Source organism: Crotalus tigris, unplaced genomic scaffold, assembly GCF_016545835.1.
Source record: "Crotalus tigris isolate CLP2741 ecotype Arizona unplaced genomic scaffold, ASM1654583v1 scf7180000024472.5447098, whole genome shotgun sequence".
NCBI lineage: Eukaryota > Metazoa > Chordata > Lepidosauria > Squamata > Viperidae > Crotalus > Crotalus tigris.
This window is the reverse complement of record NW_024100643.1, coordinates 744898-758161: the sequence shown is the minus strand read 5'-3', so window position 1 is coordinate 758161 and position 13264 is coordinate 744898. Positions and strand designations below refer to the sequence as shown.

The 13264-nt window shown below is 36.8% G+C and overlaps 1 protein-coding gene across 20 annotated transcripts in view; it reads right to left on the bottom strand.

Moving 5' to 3' along the window:
- The window catches only part of SRCIN1 (SRC kinase signaling inhibitor 1), a 386975-nt gene that overhangs the window by 123003 nt on the left and 250708 nt on the right, over positions 1-13264 (bottom strand). For 2 of the 20 annotated variants that reach the window (XM_039333067.1, XM_039333068.1), the window contains exon 1: positions 10008-10380. The exons of the other annotated variants lie outside the window; for them this stretch is intronic. The gene's annotated coding sequence lies outside the window, so the exon portion shown is untranslated. Of the gene's footprint in view, positions 1-10007; positions 10381-13264 lie in introns of those variants that run through there. 20 annotated transcript variants of the gene reach the window in all.

Here is a 13264-nt window from a genome sequence, read left to right as displayed (position 1 = left end):
TCTTGGTGTTCCAAAATTCAATGATAGCACATTGCTGAAAGTATGCTCACAAATATTCATTGCAGGCTTCCATTTCACAAATTGCAACAATTTTCTCCCATAAATTTCCCATCAGTAAAAGTGAAAGGCAGATGCTAAAAAACACGTCAGAGTTTCAAGTGTAACTGTACTGCCATCTATGGGTGACTTTTTACACTAAGAATCTGTTTAGGGAAAAGGTTGTTTCTAATGTATGGTTTGAACATATTGTAAGTCCATTCATACATGTAAATGGAAAAAGCATGAATTGAATAAGATGAGAAAATTAGTGAAATAATCAAAGATGATAAAGGTTCTGAATGTGAATCATGGCATTTTTGGTAGAGTCAAGAATGAAAGAAAAAGAATGAAAGAAACTAGAATAATAGAATGACCTTAGGAAAAGAAAGTATGATTCCTACCTGCAAAAGTATAATAAGATTAATTATCCAAATAAACAGAATGTGAACATAAGGAAAGAGCATATGAAAATTGCTTGAAAAAGATTAAACCAAACTATTACATAATGCCAGGGAAGTGTTATACAAATGGGAAGTATGAAAAGGGATTCTTGTTGAAATAATGGAATGAAATAAATTCATACAAGGGAACGATTGCTATCTATTTGTTTTTGTTGTATAGAATGAGTCAAGGAGAACAAGATCAAAAGATATGGAAAAAACTCATTTGGTTGGTAATAAAATGGTTTTGGAAATGGGTTCCCAAAGTTCAACAAGAAGCCTCCATCAGAGTGAATGGGATTAAAAAAAATAAAGAAATGAAATAGTTTGGTTGAAACTGAAGTGAAAGAATCCTGGAAGGAGCATTTTAGAATTCTGGAAAGATTAGTGGTATGTCAAAGAGAGCTACTATTTATACTACAATAGAAATTAACATAAATATAAATTAATATAAAAATCATGAAGAGTTAAGTTATAAATGTGATAAATGGAATGCTTAGAGAATGATTCAGCAGGGAGTACCAACAGCAATAGAACTTAGATTTATATACTGCTCCATAGTGCTTTGCAGACTCTCTAAAGCAGTTTACAATGTCAGCGTATTGCCCCCAACAATCTGGGTCCTCATTCTACCAACCTCAGACTGATGGAAGGCTAAGTCAGAGCTGATCAGAATCAAACTCTTAGCAATGGGCAAAGTTAGCCTGCAATACTGCATTCCAACCACTGTGCCACCATGGTTCAAGTAAGACATGCATGTATGATAATTCCTTGCTTGTTTAACCTACTTATGGATAAGTAATATAATAGTAATATTTGAGATACGGCAACTAATTCTCACAAAATAAAAAAAACAACAGCCTGAAACCAATGTCCGTTATAAAAACATAAGAGAGCTATTAAAAAAAGGGGGGGGAGAGAAAAGAAAAGAAAAGAAGAAATGGAAGGGAAGGGAAGGACTTAACATTGTGCAGGCAATAGAAAGAGGCACAAGAATTTAAACCTTGATTTTACTATAAATTGAGATTGCATACGAGACATAGCAGTCCCTGAAATTCTTTCAAACTGTCTTTATTGTTTTTTTCACAATAAGTCTCTTTATCAGAAACACTTATTGTGCCTTTTTTAGTCCAGCTTTTTTGAAATAAGTCTGATATGAAGTAGATGTGAATAATATGTACTTTTGCATGCAGACAATGTTCCTGGCTGACAGTCTGAATGATGTGCAGCATATGTTAAATACTGTATGATGCATATCCAAAAGCTCCAGTTGATGCAAAATGCAACTGCGCATGCAGTTCTTGGGGGCCCTAGGGCAGCCCATGTTACACTGCTGTTCTGTGAGCTGCACTGTTTCCCAGTTTGCTTCTGGATCCAATCCAAGGTGTAGGTTATCACCTATAAAGCCCTTCATGGCATGGATCCAGGTTATCTGAAGGACTGGCTCATCTTATTGGGATGAGTCTGCCCTACCCATACTGGCAGAAGAAACGTTCTGCAGACCCTGTCAATAAAGGAATTTCAGCTGACGGGCCAGGAGAAGAGCTTTTTCTACCAGCCCTCTGGAACATCTTGGCCAGCCATGGGATGAGATCCACACTCATCTTTCTGACCTTCTGAAACAGCTTGAATACTTGGCTCTGCCAGCTGGCTTAGGACCCAAATGGCATCTTGGAGGTGGTTAATGGACCTCCTGTTCTCCACATGTATTTGCTCCCTTCCTTTCCATCAATTAATCAAATTTTATCTGAATTTTTAAAAGTATGGTTCTTATTTATTGCTTTAACGTTTTAATGTTAACTGCATGAGTGTAAGCTGTTTAATGTTTTAATGTCTAAGCTGCCTAGAGTCATTTTGGCAAGATGAGCAGCATAGAGGTCTAATAATAAAATAAAGAAAGAAATGTTTCTTCCTATTTTATTATATGAAGTTTAGAATGTCAGAAAAACAGAAAAATACTTTGAAAATAGTGAGAATTGTTTACTTAAGAAGTGTCCATGGTCGAACAAAAAGGTAATGAAAAATGAATGGGTACTGAATGAATCTGGAATAAATAGAAAAATGAGTGACTGATACAAAAGAGGTGCACTGAGATGGGTTGTTATAAAACAAATATATGAAGGAAGAATAACTGAATTAAAATTGTGGTTTGATGGAGCTGATGAAAAAGAGCTAAGAAGTTTAAGGAACAAAAGGCTACATAGGAGGCTGTGTGTCAACTTGGGGAATGAAAGATAGTTTGTAAACATAGAAAGTTACAGTATGAAGACTTAAAGTAAATGGTTTGAATAAACTAGATTTACTTCTGGTTCCTTCCTTCTGATTTTGCTTATCTTACTGGATTATTATGCTTTGCTTTGCATAATAATGCTTACCATGAAAGAAAAGAGTGTAATCAATATGTATATGTGTCTGGATGTTATGTCAGTGTCTCTTTCTACCCACTAACAATGTATTTTCTATTTTGGAATAGTTGATGTAGTGCCATGTTTTTTGTTTCCCTTCTATTACGGTATGTATTCTTCTGGTATTGAAATATTTTCTTCATATGTTTACAATAAGTTTCAATTAAAAAATGATGAAAAAGAGTAACCATTTTTTAAAAGGAAAAGACTGGTTCCTAGTATTATAAATAAAAGAACTTATTACACAGCAAAACCCATGTAAAGAAAGACATATATTTTTTGCATAGAAAAAACTATGTATAGGAAAGATAAAATGGCCTTAAGAAGACATCTATTTTCACTCAAAATAAGGGGACATTTGTTTTAACTATAAATACGGGGCATCTGTTCTAATTCTAGATAATGAAACATTTATTTCTAATAAGCTAAGACATTCCATTCAATTGATAATAGTTGGCTAAATCTTTAAACTAAAAAAACTAAAGAAAGAACTGGAGGAGCAATCCATTGTAGCTGCCACCCAACTGTATTTGGCAAACTTTTGTTCAAAAAATATATTTCCTTTGACTTCCACTGATCTCTGGGGTGTTTTATTAGATCCCCAGATTACATGAACCACAGGAAAAGAAGCAGTAACTATTTAAAGATGCACACCTGGAAATGAATTTAATATAAATTTATAAAGAAAAGTTGCTGTGCCTTGTCAGACAAAGCAATATCCATCTAGTGGCCAAATACTGGAATCTCCTAAACCACTGGAGATTCTGCAATGGCTATTGAAAATACTGGAATGCAAAGAACTTTAATCTGCCAAAGAACTTTAATTTAAGACTGACAATTAAGTCAACTTATTTTAGCCCCAACTTATTTTATTTGGGAATAAAACTGGCTTATGTTATGAGAAAATTATGGGCTTGTGTGCATGTGTATACATTATAATTTTAGCTGCTGCAGGATGAAGGGCTTTTCCACATGTTTCCAGTCAATATACTCCTGAGTTTTCTTTTGCCAATTGAGCCTGCAATACTTGCTGATGTCGATCCATCTTGTTTTAGGTCTTTTTTGTGGACTCTTTTTATCAAGTGGGATCCATTCTTGATCCACCTGCCATCAGTTTGTCTTGCTATGTGACCACCCCATTTCCATTTCCATTCTTTTACTCTCTTGATGATATCGTATATTTTCGTTTGTTCTCTAATCCATGTGCAGGACTTTCTATCTTGTCTTGTGATGCTGAGCATGTATATTTCCATATTTAGGATAGTAGTTGGACTGAATTTGGGACAAACTGCTCCAGATTTTGCAAACCTTAGTTTTCAACTATAGCAGTAGGGTGTGCAAATCTGGAGCAGATTGTCTCAAAATTCAGTCCAACTACTATCCTAAGTTATTCTCTTACTGCAAAAAGAAAAAAAAACCATGGAGTTCTTTTCTCAGTTTCCTCTGGTTCTGCAGATGCTGATACCTAGTTTTCTGAATGCTTGATTTGCTCATCAGTGTACTACAAGCTTCTCAAGTATCCATGATCAGTTCTTAAACTTGGGAGAAGAAGAAGAATGTGTATCTCAGCAAACCATATTCCAATTCAATAGCCATCCAAAATGAAAGCAGCTGCTAGGCCTTGATAAGACTGAATTGTCATGCAGCGGCACTACTTCCCACCCAAGCAGTCTCCCTAGTTTCCATTCAGTGACAGAGCTATGGGAACACATCCAGGAAGTAGCAAAGCTGATCAAATTTGAAGCTCAGCCATGACAACAAAGGCCAAACAGAAGAGGACAAAAATATATATATGGTAAATTTAAATAGTATTCCCAGCTTTCCTCTAAAGGCAGAGAGCTGGAATAATTAAAACTGATTAATTATTCATTAAAATATAACATCCTTCCTTTTCAGCAATAGTATTAGTAATAATAATAATATTATTTAAGCATTTCATATACAGGTAATCCTTGACTTATAACAGAAAAATAGAGTTGGAAGGGACCTTGGAGGTCTTCTAGTCCAACCCTCTGCTCAGGCAGGAAACCCTACACCATTTCAGACAAATGTTTGCCCAATTTCTTCTTAAAAACTTCCAGTGTTGGAGCATTCATAGCTTCTGGAGGCAGGTTGTTCCACTGATTAATTGTTCTAACTATCAGGAAATTTCTCCTTAGTTCTAGGTTGCTTCTTTCCTTGATTAACCACAATTATGACCACAATTGAGCCCAAAATTTCAGTTGTTAAGTGAGGCAGGTGTTAAATGAGTTTTGTCCATTTTTTTTCTTGCCACAGTTGTTAAGGTAATTACTGATAGCATTTTCATTTTCTGAAATACCTGAGATATTAGAATAACTTGATAAATTTTTTAAAACAAAAAAACTTTTTTTGTTTTTTATTAGTTTTTATAGATATTTGTTATAGATTTATAGCATTTATCAGTAAATTCATTTGATATGCAGATGTTAAGAAATTAGTGGAATAAAGAATTAGAAGTTGTCTAATCAATAGGAGAGTGTCTTAACTTCTATAAGAAAGAGTGTCAATGAACCTCAAATTTTATTTAAAATATTATTTGTTTGATTTGATTCTCCCTACTTTTACTTTCCTCTTGACAAACTCTCTATCAAATATTACATCAAAATCTTCTTTTCTGTCTTCATGCTTTATGGATATGTCCAATATTATGTCCCATCTTACACAGGCATCTGTTTCTTATCAAAATAATAAAATGTGCCATTATTGTGACCTCATGACATATGTACACCTTTTTGTATATTTATCTCAACTTGGCACACAAGGGTATAGAAATTTGATGGTCAAATTCTTTATACCAGTGTACATTAAGGAATTAGGATAAATTTCTGTCATAATACATGCCTTTCTTCTAAAGTGACAGATTTCAAACTTTATAAATTTTCCTCATAAGGGAATTACTTACCTGCTAATAGTTTTCACATTTTAAGTACCTTCCCCGATGTGCAATTTTTTTTTTTTGAGATGTCATGAATAGAACAGCATATTATTTGCCAAGGGTGGTCATTTTGTACACGGACAATTCATTAGTGAAACTAGGTACATAATAGTAGCATCCTCTGCCTAGTGCCAAATGTTGTCCATATCCCCCCTCTGACAAACAGGTTTTATTCAGTTCTTCTCTCTCTTTTTAAACTCTATAATGCTTATTCTTTATTGCTTTTGAAATCAAGTCAATATTTTTCTTTGGTTAATAAAAAAAATCTTGATGCTATATAGCTTATCGGGTTGGTGGGTATATCAACCATCTAGTGGCAAATAGACTCGACTGGAATGGAAGCAGTTACAAGAACTATCCCAGCCCCAATAAAAATAACAGATTCCTGTCATGATATTATGCTGCAAGTCAGTTACAGAAACATCTCTCAAATATTGGTGCTTTCAGATGATACTGAAAAAAATCATGACCTTGCTGGTTTTGGCTTAACACTATTATGCGGATTTAATTAAGACTGTTGAACAAAATGTATGCACAGAATTTTAACGGGAAAAGCACAATGTAAAGAAGATTATTGCTATCTGTTCTATTGTATCAAAGAAAATGATTCAATGCAACCCCCTCCCCCCAAAAAAATGTAAATTAAAAGACCAAAGAGCAGCATTCTTAATAATTTCACTTCCAAAACTGTGACCATACAGTTTAGGAAAGAAAGAAAAAAAGAAAGGTCTGATGGGAGGAAACATTGATGGTAATTGGATGTTGTGAAGCTGGTACCATGCCAATGCATAACCAGCTGGTGTTTACAGGGTGCCACAAGAGGATGTGATGGATGCCAACCTGCAGCCAACAATGCAGATGCCCTTTTTTCAGTCAAGCAGAATTGTTTTCTGGTGGGGCAGGAGTGCTGAAGATTTTGTTTGAAAGCTAAGTCATCCATATACTTTTTTTCATGTGTAACTGTGCACAAGAGATAGTAAGGATCTTCCAAGCTGTTTCTCTCTTCTTTTCAAGTGAACTCATCCTATACTCAGTCTTCATTTAATGCTTTCCTGCCTCATGTCTTTTGCTTCCCTCCATCCTCACCCCGACTATTTCTCTCCACTAATCCTTTATAAGTGAGTATTTTCTCTTCCCCCCATATGCTTCACTGTTTCTCTACCAAAAATCCCTATAGAGCAGTAATGTGGAAATTCACTATAGCACTCAGCATCCTAATATGAGGACATTGCTCTTAGAATGAATGTGGTTAGTAGAAGGAAAGTTAGATTGTTAGAGGACTTTAGAAGAAGAAACAGTACTTGCTCTCTGGAACAGAGCCCCCTCCCCACCTAAGACTTGAATAGTTCCTACCCCATTGATGTTTCAAAGGGTTCCTCATCAAGGTCTTTTGAGAGGATGACTGGTGATCCATCCTTCCTTCCTTCCTTCCTTCCTTCCTTCCTTCCTTCCTTCCTTCCTTCCTTCCTTCCTTCCTCCCTCTCTCTTTGCCCAACTGGCTTACAACAAGCAAAGACAATGTTGCAAGTTGAGTTTCACCTAATGACCACGCTGATGTGCTTAACAACAAGAAGCAGCAAAAAAGACTGTAAGCTCACAACTCACTTAACAGTTGCATCATTTAGCAATGGAAGTTCCAGTCCCAATTGTGATGGTAAATTGAGGATTATCTCTATCATCTCTTATCTGGCAAAAACACCATTCCATCATTTGCTGGTAAAAATGATTGTGGACATGCTATTGCAGTTATCTCCTGCTGTGGGTTTCCCAAAGACATTAGATTGGCTATTCTCAGAAATAAATGCTGGACTGCAGAGTCTTGGATCTCATCCAGAACAGCTATTTTTATATGTTTTAAGCTTTAAGACTAATTTCTCACTAAGGAATGCTTAATTAAAAAGGCCTTTGAAAGTGTTTTAAGTCTGTAGAAAGAACTAGTCATGATTGAATGACTTTTTGAAAAAACGAAACAAAACAGTACTCTTCCTGATAGAAAAATACCATGTTAAAAAGAATGGCTTTGCTTTATTTATCACTGTAAATTCATTAGTTTTCTAAACAAAGTGATTTGGTTTAAGAAGGGGAAATAAATCCAATGCAATCAATCAATTTATCTGCATATAAAACAGAACATCATAATAAACTGTGAAAATAACTGGGTTCCAAGCTGGAATCTTCTATGCTCAACTTCAAATGTCTATGCTCAACTTTCAAATGTCAACTAAAACTCCACCAAGAAGAAACTTAATGTATCAGTTAGAATGTACTTAAAGTTTGGTCCTAGCTGTGCTATGTTCTATTCTTTGCCAAGGAAGACTGTCAAGGTTTTTTTTTTTTAATGCAATGGAGCATTTGAAAAATATCACATATTAATTCTGCCATGCATCAATTACTAGTTATCATCCATTCTGCTCTTTCTATTATTTCTAAACCATTTCCCTGTACAGATGTGATGGTGTAACCCAGTTACAGATTTACTATCTCTGTGAGAATAAGTCTCCTGTAAAACACACTGCTGATTTTACTTCACTGATTACCCCACTGTCTGAGACAGTGCCCAATTATTGCATAAATTAATAGTAGTTCTTGAGAGAACATCCAATTAACATTGTATAAGTAAACCACAAAACAATGTAATATATATATGCAAAATTGGAAATTGCAATCTTAATGAACAGTGGATAAGGCAAAGCTTACATCATTGCCAAAGAAAGGGTATGGGGGAAAAACAAAGATGGATTTTCTGTATTCTGAAATGTCCAAGGCAAAAATATTTCACATATACATCCTCCTGAAAATTTTATACTGAGGAATGTTGCAGGAATGAACAGGTAGGCATGAATGACCAATTTCTTTCCTCAAGAAACAGTTTTAAGAAAGATGTAAATCTTAACTTTTAAAAAAGCTTATCAGATTGCTACTGCAATCTCAGTGCTAGAACCAACTTTATAATACGATATAAAACTAAGACTGCATTTTAACATTTGCAGATCATTTATCTCGCAAATAATGCAGTACTGAACAGAGAAGTGGAAATTTCTGGATTAAAAGATAAACCATATGCTCCTTTTCAGAATTCATTTATGACTGCATTTACTTTTTTTAAAAATAAAAATGGCAAATAAACGGAAGAAGTAAGTCTTGTCTCAGTTATGAAAAAGGAATTGCTTTTTAAAAAATACTGTTTAAAAATAAAAAAACAAAGCACAGTTGTAATAGAAAAAAAGCAGACCCCCCCAACTAAAACTGAGCCAGCTAAAGATTTCTCAGCTCTCTGAGCTATATTACTGAAGGTCTTTGGACCATTATGATTGTCAATAAATCCTGACCTACCTCCCATGGCTGTTGTAAAATTTAAAGGACATCGTGCCCATTTATACCAGGATTCCTTTGCAAATAGGTGGGTTGCAAAAATAACCTCCTTCCCACATACAATATTGGTTCAGTTTTTCATCCCAAAGGATTCTTTTCTACAAATACCCTAAAGGAAATCTTTCTTCTCTCCCCTTAATTCCTTACCACCCTGACAATTCACTGTGACCTCTGGAGTCTTATGGTTGCTATGGCTTAGCAACAATCCAAAGGCACATATAAACATTTCTCCTCTTTTTCTCCCCTCACTTCTCAAAGAGAGAAAGAGAGAGTGAGTGAGAGAGAGAGAGAGACTGCTATATCTCCATAGTGCCATACTTATTTCACTATGCACCAGTTACATCAAAAGAGCAATATAGGATCATCTTCTGTATTGGTCTGTGCATGCACCTAGAGGGGTAGCCCAACGTCCCTTGTTGCCCTCAGTGCCTCAGAAAACATTTGCAGCCTCAGGGCACATTGTGCTATCCTTTGCTTTTAGGCAGAGCTTGATCAGTCTGGGGTGGGATGAGAGGGATACTAGCCAGTTGAACTGTTTGGTGCAATGATTTAGAGGAGGCATAGAAAGAACAATTTTCCTTTCAAAATGATTGACTTCCCACCATCAGCATAAAAGGATGCACAGAGGGGAAGGAGCTGTCTGTATTTTTCTTCTCTCCACAATACAAACAGTAAGACATGCAAGAGCTCATCTGTGGGTCCCGCTCCCCTCCTCCTCCCCCTCCTCCTCTCCCTCCCCCGCTCACTGACATTTCCCTGCAGCCCCCTCCTGTCTTCATCCAGCAGCCTTCTTACCTGCCACAGGTTAGAACAAGCCAGGCCACCTTAAAGAACCTTCTGCCTCTGCCATCCTCAAGCCAATCCACTTCACACAATGGGAGGCTGCAGTGTCTATAAATTCATCCGTCAGCAGCTCGGCTGTTTTCTTTCTGCACTCCCTTAGCTGCTGGTGGATACGTTTTTTCTTGGGTATACAGAGGTGATGTAAAGAGGGGAAGATGCAAGCTTTCTTTGGGGAGGGGAGTGAAATCACCCATTGGAGAGGAAGTAATGCAGGTGCAGCTCCCCCCACCAACTCCATTACACACTTGCCATCATACTCCTTCACTCCTCCTCCCCTCCCTGACCTTAGCAATGCAAGCGAGCTTCCTCTCGCTTTCCTTATTAGGACACAGTCACCGTGGCAACCAGGACTCCACCTGTCTTTTGGAGGCGGGGATTATGCCGGCCGGGCTGGAGTAATGGCAGTAGCCTCCAGCCTTGGCTGCCACTAGGCTGAGATCTTTTATTTCTCATCCTCAGATTTAGAGCTGCCTTGATATTTGAGCCAGACTATTTATCCATCCCCAACTCAGCGTTATCCAGATGAGTAGATATATAACTTCTAGTAATCTCAGCCAGCACAGCCCCATGAGAAGTCTGAGAGCTTTCCTGGTTCTGGAATTCTCTGAGGGCTATTGGAGCTTTCTACACATGTTTTTCTATGGATTCACAGCTCCTTTACAGAGCCCCTAGTTTTGATCATACTAGGCATCTCCTCTCAATCTTGTCACCCTCTAGATGAGCTGGGAATACAGTTCCCAGAATTCCCAAGCGGCATGCAACAAGCTGAACAATACTGCGCCAATAGCACTATCTGGAACTATAAATCCATAAGATGATAACAAGGATTCCCCTAGACCCATAAAGTAACAGTAAAGATATCCATAAGGTGAGAGCAAGGATTCCCCTAGCCCACAAATGTCCATTTGGTGGTCGTCCAGATTTTTGCAGCCCAGCAATGGTTATGCCAAATATAGTTTAATGTGACATCTCATAAATAATAATTTGTATTCAGTTAACAGAAGCTATGGTTTATAATATATTTGCATGAAATGTATTAAAGCGGAAAGTGTTATGATACATCTCTATTATCCAGACTTTGGGGTTTAGTGTGTAGTGCAACTAGAAGCCAAAAAACGAGGGTTTTAGTATAGGGGAATGACATACCAAGATCAGAAGGTGATACTAAGGCAACTTTTGTATTTGTGCTACACCTTAAGGTTGAATTCAGACATCACACACATAACCATGGCTTATTGGATAAACTATTGTTGGGTCCACACTATGCCAAAACAAAATTTATTATTCTGTAAAACCACATTAAGCCACACTTGTTTTAACATATTTTGGGTATTATATTTCTATGGCACAAATAAATCTGACTCACAATAATTTTTCCCCTTCTGTTCAATCATGGCCAATTCTTAGAGAATTCTTGGAGAAATACCTGTAGTTTCCTTGGCTTTCTTGGTTTGCCATTGCCACCTTCCTTTCCTGAGAAAAAGTGATTGACCCACAGTCACCCAGATGGCTTTGTGCCTAAGGGGAAACTAGAACTCACAGTCTTCCAGTTTTTATCCTGATGCCTTAATCACTATACCAAACTGACTTTCCACAATAATGTATTAGTGACCAGAATGTAATAAAATTTCAAAGACAGAGCAGTTAAATAAAACTGTAGGAACAACACAACATCTGGTCTAAAATACATAGCTTAATAATTATATCTCAGAAGCCAATGAGGATATTCTGTGACCTTTAGAAAATAAAAGATTTTGCTTTGATGAGCTATTAGCATGATATCTGGATAGAAAATTATCTCCAATTTCCCTCCCCCCCCCAAACTCTGGCATCTGAAAACTGCCAGAAAAACATGGCTTTAACTTCCTTATTTGGGACAAACTCATCAGGCTACGCTACGTGGAGGAGATGGTCATGAATATGGCTGAGAACTAAATCATATAAGGGCTTTTTAGGTTGAAAACAGCATATTGAATTATTCCTGGAAATCTATTGGAAGCCAAAACAATACCTACAAAATTAATGTTACATTCCTTTATGGTTCTGACCTGCTAGCATGCTAGCTTCTGTGTTTTGTACTAATGGGAGTTTCCAAATACTCCAGAAAGATAGTTCCATTTAAAACATTTTACAAAAATCTAATTCACTGGTGATAACAACATGAATCATTGTTGCTAAGGCTTCCCAATCCAAGTAACGCCACAACTAGTGCCATAATCCAATCAAAATTTGGTCAAGGTTCCCCTGGCTAGGGCTTCCATTTGGGAATACATTATGAATCCTGGAGGAGTCCCAAGGTAGAGTGAGACAAAGTGATGTCCTGTTCAGAATTACAACCAAACCAAACAGGTGGCTGGACAATTTTCTGAACAAACAGCAACTCTGCCTTGGTTGGGGAACAGCCTGTTTCATCCCATCTAGGTCCCTAAGACTCCACTGATTCAAAATTTCCATAGCATCTCCAAGAAATATTATTAAGGCTATCAGATCTATGGATGAAAATCCAAAAGATTACTGGATGGCAGAAAAGAGAAACAGGCAATTGCCACCTAGTGATCGCCTCAAATTGTGCAGCTGTTAGTTATACATAGAATGGTAAAGCAAAACAAAACCATATTATACCTGGCCCATTGCTACATGTACGTCAGCCATGATTTGTGCCAGCAATGGTTGACCAAAATGTTGATTTTTACAAACCTTTGTGATATGTTTGAAATAAAAGTGAATGTGTGAAGCTTAGAAGAGGAAAATGGAAGCAGATGTGCAGTCTTTAACCACAATTTTCCTGTTGTATTTTTGGAAGCTGGAACCACAGTTTGGATTCTATAGTATAGTGATTGCAAACCACAAGCACATTATCTGGAGAATATGCTATAATGCCACACACAATTTAGAAACCAAGGCTTGCAGAGTTATTTTAATGATGATGGCGGGGGGAGACTCCATTGATTTTCAGCCAACATTCTCAACCTTTACAAGCTCAGTTTTATAAGCCCGGCTGTCAGACTGGCATCTGGCAAACATGATTGAAATGCTTTTTCACAAACCAATTGTAGAATTTGTTACTAACTTGAAGCAAAATCCCAGGCATCCTTTCATTAAAATGTCTATCCTGCATGAGGAAGGACAAACCTTTATCTGCTACTTTGAAAGCAAAAAGTCCTTATTTACATCTACCATTTATATCTGGGTAACTTGGGAAATAGCCC